The sequence below is a fragment of the Melospiza georgiana genome, chromosome 1, assembly GCF_028018845.1.
Source record: "Melospiza georgiana isolate bMelGeo1 chromosome 1, bMelGeo1.pri, whole genome shotgun sequence".
Lineage (NCBI taxonomy): Eukaryota > Metazoa > Chordata > Aves > Passeriformes > Passerellidae > Melospiza > Melospiza georgiana.
Window position 1 is genome coordinate 3,001,880 of NC_080430.1, and position 14,734 is coordinate 3,016,613.

Here is a 14,734-nt window from a genome sequence, read left to right on the forward strand (position 1 = left end):
CTGAGTTTTTTTGCCCCAAAACACCTTGGGGTCTTTCTATTGGGGGGAGAGGTTGTGTGCCTCAGTTTCCCCAAACACAACAGGATGCAGATGAGGCTCCCAAGAACCAAATCTGCCTTAAACACATCCCGGTGAGGGATCCCCATTTCTTCCAAACAGTGGGAGAAAACCCCAAAAATCCCATTTTAAATAAATTGCTGATACTCCACAACAACCCAAATCGAGGTTTTATGCCTCCAAGAAGCCTTGGGGTCTTTTTATTGGGTTTGGGGAGGGGTTGAGGAGCTGTGTGCCTCAGTTTCCCCTACTGCAGTAGGATGCAGATGAGGCTCCCAAGAACCAAGTGTGCCTTAAACACATCCAGGTGGGGCTTCCTCATTTCCTCCAAACAGTGGGAGAAGAACCCAAAAATCCTATTTTAAACAAATTGCTGTTATTCCACAGTACCTCAAATTGAGGTTTTATGCCCCAAAAAGCCTTGGGGTCTTTCTGTTGGGGTTGGGGACGGGGTGAGAGGTTGTGTGCCTCAGTTTCCCCAAGCACGGCAAGATCCAGGGGATGCTCCCAATTAATGCTCCACACCTGCCTTAAATGCATCCATGTGGGGGATCCTCATTTCCTCCAAACAGTGGGAGAGCACCCCCAAAAATCCCATTGGGTCACTGGGATGGTGACCACCTCCAAAACCCATTCCTGCCCCCAACCCTCCTGCAGACACCACCCAAAACAGCACAGGGATCCACACCAGCCTGAAAACAGAGCAGCACAGCGGCTCTGAAGGGCACTGGGGGCATCCCCAGAGCCTCGGGGATTTTCATCCCACCTTGGGGATTTCCATCCCACCTTCCCAGCTCCTCTGGCTCCCCCAGCTCAGACATCCATGTGGAAACGTCCTGCACTTGTTTAGACTCAGCCCTGGTTGCTGTGCTCAGTAACTCCTTCCAGATGTGAGCAGCTCTTTGCATAACGTCCCCGTGGCCACGTCCTGCCTCTGCTGGCTTCATTGCAGAGCTTTTTACATTTTTTTTTTTTAGTGTTTTTTTTTTTTTAATGCTCTTTCTCATTCTCAACCCTGCACACTGCTCCACAGGAAAAAATTCCTGGCCAGTGCCACCAGAACATCGTCCCTGTCAGAAAGGTTTTTGTGAGATGAGTGTCTGGCCTGTCTGACATCTCTCCTACCCTGGAAACCTTTCCAAAAAGCTACATAAGCTCCTGGAAATGCAGCCCGTGCTGGGGTGAGGGTGAGATGAGGCTGGAGGTGGGAGAAGGGATTGAAGTTCTGCTCCAGGGCCCAAATCCCTGTGGCCTTTTCAGGGATGTGGCACAGGGGGCCAGGGAGCTCCAGAACTTGGGAATCCTTATAGCTCTGGAATATGAAGATCTGCAGGGGTGGCCAAAGCCCTGGTGCCTCTCTGAGGGGCTCACCAAGAGGTTCTGGATTTTTGGAAGAAGCTGAGCCCACCTCTCACATGGAGACCTGGTCCTTGCCAGTGCAGTTTCTCCTTCCTGATGAGGGAGAAGCTGTTCCTGCAGGAGCCACCAAGACAAGGGGGAAAGACCTTGGAAGGGGCACAACCAGTGACACATTTGGGGGAAATCCTTTCTTTTGAGCACAACAATGTTCCTGAGAGACAAAACACAGGTGGTTTCTTGGCCACAGCCACCCAGGGACTACATGGGGTCTGCTGAAAGAACCTCCTGAAGGTCCCTGCAAATCCCACCTCACCCAGTTTGGTGACAAGGGGGAAAGCCTTGGAGGGGGCACAAGCAATGACACACTTGTGTGAAACCCTTTATTTGAGAACAGCAATGTTCTTGAGAGACAAAACACAGGTGGTTTCTTGACCAAAGCCACCCAGGGGCTATGTTGGATCTGCTGAAAGAATCTCCTGAGGGTCCCTGCAAATTCCAGTGGGGTGAGATCCCACCCAGCCTGGCTTGGGGCTTTGTGGTGTTGGTTCATGGGGCACGTGGGTGACTAATCCCTCACTGGAGCTTCTTCAGCTGCTGGGATTGCTGGCTGAGGGCAACTCCAAGCTCTTGGTGCCTTCATACAAAGTTCTGGAAGTTCTGGAGTCTTCCTGGGATGCTGTGAGCTGGGAAATGGCTCTGGCATAGCTTGCACAGCATCACTGACTGTGAGAAATGATGAAGGGAAGGTTCACAGGGTCCACAGAGGGATCTGAGGGTCCAGAGTTCAGCTCAGTTGCTGTTAGGGAACAGGATCTCCAGGAAGGCAAAGTTCTGGAGAAATTGGCAACAAGGGGTTTCTTATTGACACAGAAGTGCTGGGTCCCCTCCTTGGGACTTTCCAGCAGCATGGTGGCCACAGAAGGGACATCTCCTGTAGCTTCACCTCTTCCTTCCTCTCCCCAGGCCATGAGATGGCATCTGCAAGGTCACAGAGGGTCTTAAATGAAAGATCAGCTGCAACAATACTGAGGAAAATGTTTGGGAAAACCAGGAGAGGTTCCTGTTTCCTTGGTTCAGCTGACAGATGGTATTTCCATTTGCATTTCCATGGTATTTCCATTTGCATTTCCATGGTTTCAGACTTCCCCAAAGGAAGTGTCATCAAGGACAAGGGATGAGAAGAAAGCTGAGACCCTGTAAGAGCTCAGGGAGCTTTGGGGTTTGTGAGGAACCACAGAAGAACCTGGAGGTGTTTGTGCAGATGGGGCACCTGGGGACGGAGTTTGGTGGTGGATGTGGCAGTGCCTGGCAGTTAAGGGTCAGACTTGATGACTTCAGGGGTCTTTTCCAACCTAAATGGTTCTGTGAAGAGCCAAGAGGACCTGAAATGATGAATTCCAAGGTGGACCCATGGCTCTGCCTGCCCTGGATCCCCTGGTCTTACAGCTGTGCTCTGCTCTGCTGAGCATCTCCCCTAGGCTGGAATTCCCGTGGAGAGGTGCTCCAGGAGATGGTGAGAGGAGGTTCTGGTGGTGTCCCCCCTTCCTGAGAGGGTCAGGGGGTCAGGGTTTGGGCAGAGCAGGAGGGAAGAGCCCTCCAGATTCCCTTGGGACACAGGACGGAGGCTGGGGACGTGGTCAGGGACATATCCTGGCCTTGGCCAGAGCTTTTCACTCAGCAGCTGGCTTTCTGAGCAGGATCATGGAAAAGAAGGGATCAAATCAGGCCAAGGGAGGGAGAAAGAAAGAATAAAAAATAGGGGAAGCAAGAACATTCCTGGAGGCTGTCTGGCCTCTCTCCCTCCAACCTCCTGAGAGGAGCAGGAGGAGGAGGGAGACAAAACAAAAGGCACAAGAAAAGAAGGAGCCAAAATAGCACTAACACGAGGGCTGTGAGGTCCAAAGCAAGCAGTGCTGGGGCAGGCCCCTTCCCAAAAACCCGGCAGCCCTCGGAGGAGCCGGGGGTCCTGCAGAAAACGCTGCCCTTTTATGGCCAGGCGAGGAGGGCCGAGCCCAGGATCCTGCCCTACTAAGGGAAAACATCTCCTGCTCAGTGCCTGCAAGGAGAACACCCACAGTGAGTATAGACAAGCTCTCAAAGGACGACTGAAATACTGCTGCTCGTGTTGACCCCGATTCTTCTCTTCTTTTTTTTTTTTCTTTTTGGTTTTTTTTTTTTTTTCTCTCTCTCTCAGAGTTCTCACTTCTGCCTCCAAACCGGGGAGAGGGGGAAGCAAAAAAACCAAAAAACAAAAAAACCCCACCAAAACCCAAAAAAACCAAAACAAACAAACAAACAAACAAAAAAAAAAACAAAAAACAAAACAAAACAAAAAAAAAAGACATTTAAAACGAAAAGTGATGATCCAGGCAGGGCTGGCTGGGTCCAGGTGAAACCCTCCCATGGTGGGGTGGGGAGCAGGTTCAGAGGGTGAAGCCCCCTGAGCTGTTCCCCTTCCAGCTGTGGCTGTGCTGGTGTTTATCCTGCTCTGGGCTGGTGTTTATTCTGCCCTGGGCCGTGGAAGGGCTGTGATCCAAGCAGGGAAGATGTTGTTACTCCACTCTCAAGCACGATGTCTGTGCCAAGCCCATCCATCCAGTGCTGCAAACCCCAGCCCTGGCTGACCCAGAATCTGCTGCCTGGGATGGAACCGCCACCTCCCAAAGCTGCAGAAGCCTCTCTACCCCCTGGCAGGTGGGATTTTCACCAGGAATAATTTTTGCCTCTGTTTGGCTAAAGCAGAGAGGGTAATCCACACTGCAAGTAAGGATCTGACTCATAGAAACCCCACAGAATTTGTATTTTTCTGTATTTTTCACGCACCCAAGAATTTATCCACCCACGGGTATCTCCTGGATCCGGCAGCAGCCAGGTTTTAATTCTCAGAGGAGCTCATATTGGATTCTAGACCTTTTCTTCTACCAATTTTGTAATCTCCAGGTTTAATGTTATGTTTGCTAATACCAGCGTTAGGAAGTTTTCACCTTTGAGTTAGCACGCAGTGATGAGAAGATCCAAGAATTTAAGAAAAAATGCGTGGAGAAGTGAATTTGGTTTGGTGGCCAGGTTTTGGTAGTGGGGGCCTACAGGGGTGGTTTCTGTGAGAAGCTGCTGGAAGTTTCCCCCATGTCCAGCAGAGCCAATTCCAGCCAGGACTGACCCAGCCTGGCCAAAGCTGAACCCACCAGAGATGGGAGCAAACAGATTTAGGAAGTGGGAAAAAAACCCCTGCAGTTGCAGACAGAGACTGAGGCCTCAGGTTTAGCTTTTATATTTTCACATTCTGTGCTGCTTTTTTTCAACATTTGAAAGTGTCTTGTGTTCATTTTGCTTTGATTCACGTTGTCATCATGATATTATAATAATAGTTTTAAGTACTAAAGATTCCTGGAAGTGTCCAAGGCCAGGTTGGATGGGGCTTGGAGCATCCTGGGATAGGGGAGGGTGCCCCTTCCCATGGCAAGGGTTGGATCATCTTTAAGGTGCTGTCAAACCCAAACCATTCTGGGATTCTATGAGATAAAAGTAATCTTAAAAAGTATTTTTATAAATAAATATGTATTTAGATATGCATTTGCATTACAGTATGTATAATAAAATAGGTAGTATGCACGATATGTAATAGTTTCATATGCAATAATTATATAATAAAGTATATTTTAAAGAAATTAAATAAAAGTAGACTTGTACTAAGATGATTTGATAGGCAGCACATTTCTTGCAGTTTGTATAAAAGGACAATCTGATGCCTCAGGTTTTAACTTTTGTATTTCTCAGATTCTGTGCTGCTTTAGTGTGTGGGTCTGAGCTCCACATCAGGGCATGGTGAGCTCTGTGCACAGAGCAGGGAGACAAAACAATTCCTGCTCCAGCTGGGCACCAAGGACAAATGATCCAAATCTCAGCCCCAGAGCACAAACACCGTGGGCTGGAGAGGGAAAAACAAGCAGGGTGGGACTGCCTGGGCTAAAGCTGGAATGGGACAATGAACTGCAAGGTGCAAATGGAGCAGAACTGATCCCAGGGAGAGACCCCGGGAGCGCTCGTGCATTTTGGGGCCATTTTGGTTCATCTTGGGTGCAGCCCTGGCTGGGCTCTGGTGCTGCCCAAGGTGCATCCATGGAGGAGATCCTTTTGATAAATCCCTGCTTTATTCTTTAGCTCTGTCCAGTCTCTGCTCTAGGTCAGCCTTCACAAGGGATCAAGAGCAGTGAGGATGTGAGAGGAACATCCCTGCACATCCCCAGGAGGAAGAGCAGGAGCTGCTGCAGGTGCTGGAGCTGTGATTCCCCTGAGATTCCATGGTGCAGCCCATGATCCACCTGCAGGACTGGGAGGAGCCCATGCTGGAGCTGGGGGATGCCCAAAGCCCCCTGTGACCCCATGGGAAGCCCAACTGGGGCAGGTTCCTGGCAGCACCTGTGGGTCTGTGGGGGAATGTGCCCACACTGGAGCAGGTTCCTGGCCTGTGGGGATCTCTCGCTGCTCACAGTGACCCCAAGATGTGTTGGAAAGTCTCTTTTCTCAGCCTGGTGCTTGAAGAAGGAGTCAGGGCTCTTCATTTCTCAGTCTCAAGGTTGTTTATTGCATTTTATCTATAAAATTCTTCCTCCTGTCCAGCCGAGGTCCACTCAGCATGACAGTCCAAGGCACTCTGCCTGCCCTCAGGGCAGTGTTATCTTTTTATACTAAAAACTATGTGTACAATATTTACAATCACTTTCCAATCCCTATCACCTATGTCAGACAGTGAGCTTCTACTCTAAACCAATCCAAAAGTGCCAACATCACTCAGAAGATGGAGGCCAAGAAGAAGGAGAAAGGCTGGACCTGCCCAGTTCCCTCCATCTTGCCCCCCTGAATCCCCATTCTAGAAACCCCAAAATCTAATTTTCCACCCTGTGATAAATTCACTATCATTCTATTTAATTTTTCATGGCCTGCAGATCTTCATCTAAGGTTGGTGACTTGCTCCATGGGTGATAATCAAACCCACAGGTGTTTTGGGCTCTGTGCCAGGGTCCCTGAGCCCCCTGGCAGGGGTCTGGGCTGCTCAGGACAGCCAGAGGGATGTGCTGGCTCCTGACACTGGAGCTGCATCCACCACAGCCCAAACATCTGCCCAGCTGTGGGGCTTTGAGGAGCACTCCTTGGCTGGCAGAGCTGGGGCAGGTGGGGCTGTGCTGGGTCTGTGCACGCTGCCTGGCCCAGCGTGGCCTCAGCGTCTGCGCATCCCCGGCTCTGCTGATCTTGGCAGACACCGCTGGCGGCGAGACTCATCAGAGCTGGGGCCCTGGGGGATGTCCTCATGGAACTCCAGAATGGTTTGGGCAGGAAGGAACCTTGGAGATCATTCATTTCCACCCCCTGCCATGGCAGGGACACCTTCCACTGTCTCAGGCTGCTCCAAGCCCTGTCCAGCCTGGCCTTGGGCACTGCCAGGGATCCAGGGACAGGTGGGTCACCTAAATGTGTTCCAAGGGAGGAGATCACGGAGCAGCTGCCGTGACCCTGCTTTTGGAGCTGGCTCTGCTCATCCCTCTGGATGAGCTACAGCAGAGCATTGCCAGGTGCTCCTTTTGGGTGGAAAAGGGCTGATTTGAGAGTTATTCAAGAGCAGGTTTTACAACCAAGGTCTGTGCTCTGCACGCACCGAGCCGAGCCAAGCCAAGCAGCCCAAGCCAAGTTGTCCTCAGTGCTGTTGTGCTGGAGGAACAATCTCTATTAACAACTTGACTTGGCAGTTTCAACATTTTGGGGAATGAAATATTTTTATTCTCCCACCAGGCCTTTCTCCAGCCATTATTGGCTACTGCTTTGCTGCACGAACAATTTAACCCCTGTGATGTTCGGGGCACTGGACAAAAATAAATTTAGTAAAATTTAATCTTTTCTTGATAAAGCACATGGATTCTATCATCTAGGTGGGAAAACTACAGGATTTTACTTATTTTATTTTTTTTAAAGCCCTTCACAATACAATTAATGAAACCATGTTGCCACATGACTGGAGGAAAGGTCCTTTTGTTGCTTGAAAACTGGTGAAAAAGATGGAAAGCAAGAGGTTTCAACAGTCATTTCTTGGGATGGAAATGAGTCCAGGGTGTGGTGGAGCAAAGATTGAGTCCAGGGATTTTCAACATCCTCACCCACAACCTGCAGGAGCCAGAGCAGCCCCACAGCTCCATTTCTGCAGGAGAGACCTTCTGAGGGCACTAAGTGCCATGCTGAGGGCAAGAAACTCCAAAAGGCTCTTAAAAAATGGAAAAAGCTGGGGAGAAATTTCAAATAGATAGGAATAGATAAAGCAAAGCATCTGGAGAAAAAAAGATTTGAGCAACGCTGGTGCTGTGCCAAGGCTGGGACTGGCACCACGAGCTGAGATCTTGGACTGCCCCCAGAAATCACTGGCTCAGCACGTGGCCAAGGAGTCTTCAAGGTGGCAGCTAAAATGAGAAAAGAAATTGTTATTTCTCTGTCTGCCCTGCACACATCCAATGCTCAGGGCATCACTTTGCTGCTGCAGGAAACCTTGATGTGTTCTCATTTTGATAACTCTGCAGCCCTGATCTCCAAGGGGAGCACGGTGGTGATAGAGAAGAAGAAACAACAATTAAATGACCACTGGGATGGGGCAGCTGCTTTACACCTTGGGCACTTCCAGGGATCCAGGGGCAGCCACAGCTTCTCCAGGAAACTTTTTCCAGGGTCTCACCACCCTCACAGCCAAGACTTTATTCCTAGCACCCAATCTAAACCTATTCTCTCTCAGTTTGAAGCCATTCCCCCTCGTCCTGTTGATGGACGAGAACCTCATCCTCGGGTTTTGGCTTTTATATTTTTCAGATTCTGTGCTGCTTTAATGTGTGGGTCTGAGCTTCACAGCAGGGGATGGTGAGCTCTGTGCACAGAGCAGGGAGACAAAACAAAAGCTGATGAACCAGGGGCAGCAAATCCTGAAGGTGATGAGGGCAGTTAATGTGAGATTATTATCAAATTATAGAGATCCTAGGGTCCTACGGTTTGGGTTGGAGGGGACCTTAAAGTGTCACCAAAGAGGAGGAAAATTTCCCAGGTGTTCTGTCCCATTGAGAACCCAAATTCCTTGAGGAAGGGATGCTGGTGTGGTGCAAGCTGTGGTGGTGTCTGTACTGGCCAGAGTGGTGAAAGCAGTGAAGAAGAGCAAGCACCAGAAGACTTCATAGATGGCACCACAAATGAGAAGAAAAAAGGTTTCTCAGTGTCTCTGAAGCCCTTTGACCGTGAGGAGAAGCAAGAGCTCATCCAAAAAGCCAAGGGAATTATTCCAGGGAAATCCAGGGGTGCCTCCAGCTGATCCTGGACTGTCAGATCCACTGGGCTCTCATCCTTCCACCTGCTCCTTCCTGCAGCATTTTGCTGCAGCTACCCAGTGAGGAAAGAGGGATACCAGAGTGTGCTGCAGATGGCATTCCCAACACAGGGGAGGAAGGGGCTGGACACTCTTCCTCAGACACCTTTCACCCTGTTTTATTAAGTTTTTCTAAGCCTTCTGATGTTTACATTCTTATAACTAACTTTCTCACACGCTTTATATAAATAATTTATTGTTTTGCATTCTTTTCTGACGGAGGAGAAATTTGATGGACTGTTGGTTTGTCCAATGTCACTGGAGAGGTGGCACTGTCACCCTCCAATCCACTTCACTATTGGAAATCTATAAATGTTGGAGTCAGAAATTAAAATTGCTTTTTTTACCATGAGAAAACTTCGTGTCCACACCGTGTTATTTGGTGTCCTATAGTGACAGACACTTCCCCCCAGAAACCCCTGAGGAAATTCCTCCCTGAGAGGACCAGAGCTGCCAGGGACAGGGAGAACAAGAAGCTGGTGGAGTTCATAGTGAAGACTAAAGCATCTCCTGGAGATCTTGAAAAGTGGGAAACTGCCACCTTGATATTTTCTGAAAAATCCCTTTGCCAGGATTTCTCTCCTGAGAGGCCTCAGAAATTAAACGTAAGCAATAATTGTCTGATTGCTTGGAATGTGGTCTGGAGGTTGCTCACCACAAGGTGCATCTTTGATTGGTTCCATGTGAATTGTTTTTAATTAATCACCAATCCCAGTCCACCTGTGTCGAGACTCTGGCCAGTCACAGGTTTTTATTATTCATTCCTTTCCAGCCTTCTCTTTCTTTTATCTTTCTTTAGTATAGTTTTAGCATATAATATAATATAATATAATATAATATAATATAATATAATATAATATAATATAATATAATATAATATAATATAATGTAATATAATGTATAATATAATGTAATGTAATGTAATATAATGTAATGTAATGTAATATAATGTATAATATAATGTAATATAATGTAATGTAATGTAATATAATGTAATGTAATGTAATATAATGTAATATAATGTATAATATAATGTAATATAATGTAATGTAATGTAATGTAATGTAATGTAATGTAATGTAATATAATGTATAATATAATGTATTATAATGTAATATAATGTAATATAATGTAATATAATGTATAATATAATGTAATATAATGTATAATATAATGTAATATAATGTATAATATAATGTAATATAATGTAATGTAATGTAATATAATATAATGTAATGTAATGTAATGTAATATAATGTATAATATAATGTATTATAATGTAATATAATGTAATATAATGTAATGTAATATAATGTATTATATTATATTATATTATATTATATTATATTATATTATATTATATTATATTATATTATATTATATTATATTATATTATATTATATTATATTATATTATATTATATTATATTATATTATATTATATTATATTATATTATATTATATTATATTATATTATATTATGCCTTCTAAGAACTTGCAGTCAGATTCTCATCTCTCACATCCTGGGGACCCTCACCACACCCCAACAGGAAACAACCCTGCTGGCTGAAGAAATTCCTGAATTCCAGCTGGTACATAACCAGTGTGGAGACTCATTTGGAGGATGAGGAGCAGCTGGACCTGGTGATTGGGTACCTGAAGGAGAGATGGACACCAAGAACGTGCAGCAGATCCTGGGGGATGGCATCAGATTCATCTCAGATGTGTTTTTTACCTGAGGCCATCATCTGTGCCCCTGCTGCTGTGGATGGCATCGAATATGAGAAGGCAGAAGTTCATTAAAGAACAACCTGTGAGCAAAGGAGAGAAAGAGTTCTTTGATGAACAAGCAAAATGCTCAGGATGGAGCCAGAGCCTGTGGAGAGCTGAGGAGTGGAGGGGCTGTGCTGGGGCCAGGTGTAAATAACCAGTGGTGATTTGTATAAAACATGGCATTCTTTGTAAGGTCTGTGTGTAAATTCCCAAATCCTCTGCTCCCAGCCCCTGCTGCTTCCCATGGCCTGGCTGTGTCCAGGATCCTCATCCATCAGTGCCCTCCTGGACACCTCCCACCAGACCAGGATGCTCCAAACAGCGTTTCTCTGTGATGATGAAATGTGATCTCCTGGCTTGTCTACTAAAGTCCAAGGTAAAGGAGCAAAAAGGGCTTTTGCAGAATATCCACAGATGTTTAATTCAGGTGTGTGGTGAGATGGTCAGGCCCCAGACACATTCAGGGTCCAGTTTTCTCTCTCTCCAGGTTGCTGGGGGCTGACTCTGGTCTTGGGGCAGTACAAAGATAAGGGACAATCAGGGGAAGGGGAGGGAGTGGCTCAGGAAAATAGGAACAGACACAGGAACAAGGCAAGGAGCCCATGGGGTATAAATTAGGGGATGCTTCCCAGGGTCTGCCCATTAAAGCTCATCCCCTGTCTGGACACCTCCCACTAGACCAGGATGCTCCAAACCTGGTCTTGGAGTGTGTTACCTCCTTTTGCTTTCGGGAAAAGAGCAAGAGTTCTGATAAACCCACAGAAAAATGGGGCAGCCACTGGAGCAGACTCTCCCAAAGGCGGCGAGATGTGCTTGGATCACTGCTCAGCACCTGCAGCCTTCACCAATAAATAAACCATGAACTTAAATGAACAATAAACTCCATCCCCCATCCAATTGCAGTGCAAAGGTGATGGAATGTCAGATGGAATGATGGAATGTCAGAATGGTTCCTGTGTGCACAGTCCAGGGTGGATTCCTGTGCCAGCCCTGGGTTTGCCAGGTGTGCATCTGCAGGCTCTGCCCAGCACGGGGCTGGCAGCCCCAAGGCAGCTTTGCATATCAAAGGAGAATGCAGCAAGGAGCAGCCATTCATTAGTCAGGAAGTCACAAATTGATACCTTGATTGAAATAATTATCAAGAATTACAGGAAATACCCAGAGATGCATTTAATATTCAAGAGAGTCTCCAGGGAGTTGGGGAAACTTTGCCCCAAATAGGAGTTTCTGCTCAGGGATGCAGCACAGAATGGGGCCCCCACCTTTCAGAACCCCCCTTTACCTGTTTTCTTAGATTCTTACTTTTTCTTCTTTAGATCATCCTGATTTTTAAGGCTGCTGTGGAAGTGCTGGAGTTGCAAAGCAGATACATAGGAACTGCAATAATTTCACTGCTCCTTTGTGATCAATCTTACACCCCTTCTCTCCCCTCTGGCTTTTAGTTCCCTGAAATCCATAGAATCCATCAAAAGAGGAGAATCCAGAGAAGCCGTGGCTGCCCCTGGATCCCTGGAAGTGTCCAAGGCCAGGCTGGATCACCCTGGCACAGTGGAAGGTGTCCCTGCCCATGGCAGGAGGTGGGATGGGATGATCTTTAATGTTCCTTCCAACCCAAACCATTCTGGGATTCTGCAAAATCAGTAATGTGAAAGACAAGAGACCATCTTACTCTGAAAATATTCATATACAGGAAACATCCAGAGAGTTTTCCTCCCCTGCCTAAGCCATGTTATATAATGCCCCAAACAAAAAACAAAAAAATCAAAACAACACAACAACAACAACAACAACAAAAAACCAAACAAAAATCCCCAAAACCAACCAACAAACAAACAAAAAAAACCCTAAAACCACCAAACCCCAAAAAATCCCCAAAACCCACACAGAAAAAAAACCCCAGAAAAACAAATGCAAACCCACAAAACACCCAAAAAAACCAACAAAACACCCCCAAAACCAACAACAAAAAAGCCAAACAAAAAAAAAAAACAAAATAAGAAAAATTCCAGGATGAAAATTCCACAGAAATAGTCTGATTTATATTTTTATATTAGTGTCACAAATCCCCATTAACTGCTGGAATTTGTGCTGAAATATTTGGCACAGAAGATTCCCTCGTCCCTTCCAACACGAGGTTTTCCCTAATTCTGCGATCCTAAGGACACAGAGGTGATGTCAAGGCCTCCAAGAGGCGTCTCAGGGTAGAAAATTCACCCTAAATTCAGACAGAAATTCAGCCTTTTCACAGCTGAATTTTCAGTGGGGTTTAGAAACACCAAGGCTCCAAGGCTGGGAATGCAAAACAAACCATGGGCGCCTTCAGGAAGGTTTTAGAAGACCCAAATCCAGAAGCTGAAGTTCCAATTAAATTTAAAACACCAGGCAGCCCCTGCACAGCTGGAGGAGGGAAGATGGCAGGGGCAGATGAGTGCTGCAAGGAGGGAACACTGCTCACAGAGATATTTGTGATTTGCCAGGAAAGCGAGGAGATGCACAGCCTGGGACTCCCTGGGGATCTGTCCCAGGCCTGGTGCTGCTCAAAATATTTTTTTTAATAATTACTTGCATGAATAGAGAATCTGCTTCTTCTTCCAGCTGCAAATGATAGAGAGGAGGGAGGGAGGGAGCTCTGGAGGATGGGCTGGGGCTTCAAAACAAGCTTGAGGCAGCCTGGCAAAAATGAAATAGTCTGCAATTTAGGGGAAACAAAGGGAAAGTGCTGCTTGTATAAGAGGAGCTGGGCTGCTGGGGAGGGAATGGGGGAGCAGGGATGGGGCAGAGATGTCACCTCCCTGCTTGGCATGTGGGACAAGCAGCAAAGCACAGGCAAGGGCAGGTGAATGGTGCCTGCAGGACGCGTGGAGAGGTGGTTTAGGTGCCTGTGGATCCATGGATCCTCACCAGCAGTGGGTTGTTTGCAGAGATACAGGGATTTTGGGGAGGTTATGGGCTGGTGGTGGATCAATCACAGAAGCTGGAAAAAGAAATAAAAACGAAAAACTCACCCAACCTCCAAAAACCCCTCAAGCTCCCTCAAAATAATCGAAGGACTTGCAGTTATTTATTGCAGAGAAGACCAGGTTTGGGCAAGAGCTACCTTAGAGCTCTTACAAATATTTAAGGCAGCCTGTTCCCTTCTGTTTAAATATTTACAGGGACTCGGAGTGACAGGACAAGGGGGAATGGATTCCCACTGCCAGAGGGCAGGGATGGATGGGATTTTGGGAAGGAATTCTTCCCTGTGAGGGTGCTGAGGGGTTGGAATTGAATTCCCAGAGCGGCTGTGGCTGCCCCTGGATCCCTGCAAGTGCCCAAGGCCAGGCTGGATGGGGCTTGGAACAATCTGGGACAGTGGAAGGCATCCCTGCCCATGGCAGAGGTGGAATGGGATGAATTTTAGGGTTCCTTCCAACTCCACTTCGAGTTTCTCTGATTTTCTTAGAAGGAAACAGGCTGTTCTCTTCCTCTCTGTGACCAGCAGTGATGGGCTTATGCAACAGAAAAGGAGCTTTAATTTAGACAACAACAACAACAACAAAGTTGGGAGTTTTGTCTTGGTTTCTTTTTTGGATCTGTTTTTTTTTTTTTTATTTTTAATTTTTTTTAATAGAGTGCATAGTTCAGGCAATTTTGGTTTTGGCAGCCCAACTGCTCAATATCAGCCCTGAAAATTTCTCGCAGATTGGTTGGATAAGAAGTGCTGTGATTTGTACAGCTGGAGTTGATCCTGACTCTGCAAAGGAGGAGACTGTGCAGAGCTGAAAAGGGCCCTTTTTTTGCCATGTTCTCTGGCACAAACTCCTTGTGAAAGGTGTCAGTTCAGAGCTATTCATGGAAATGAAAGATGAGCATGGAATCCATGCAGCTTCCTGCAGAAAGTCAGCAGGAAATCCACAGCTTAAGCAGGATTCCTCCATCAAAATGTGGGTTTTGTTGCAGAGAGCAGTTTTGATAAAACAGATTTTTTTGTTTTGCTTTGTTTTCCCTCATGGTTTAATAGAATGAGGTGTATTGCTGCATTCCTGCAATCAAAATTCCCACCAGAGACACAAGCAGGCAGCCTGGGTTTGAGGCGATGAGAGCTCACATTCCCAGACTCTGCACTGCTGGCCAGATTTTGCTCAGACAGCTCTCCCTGCTGTGATAACCAACGCTG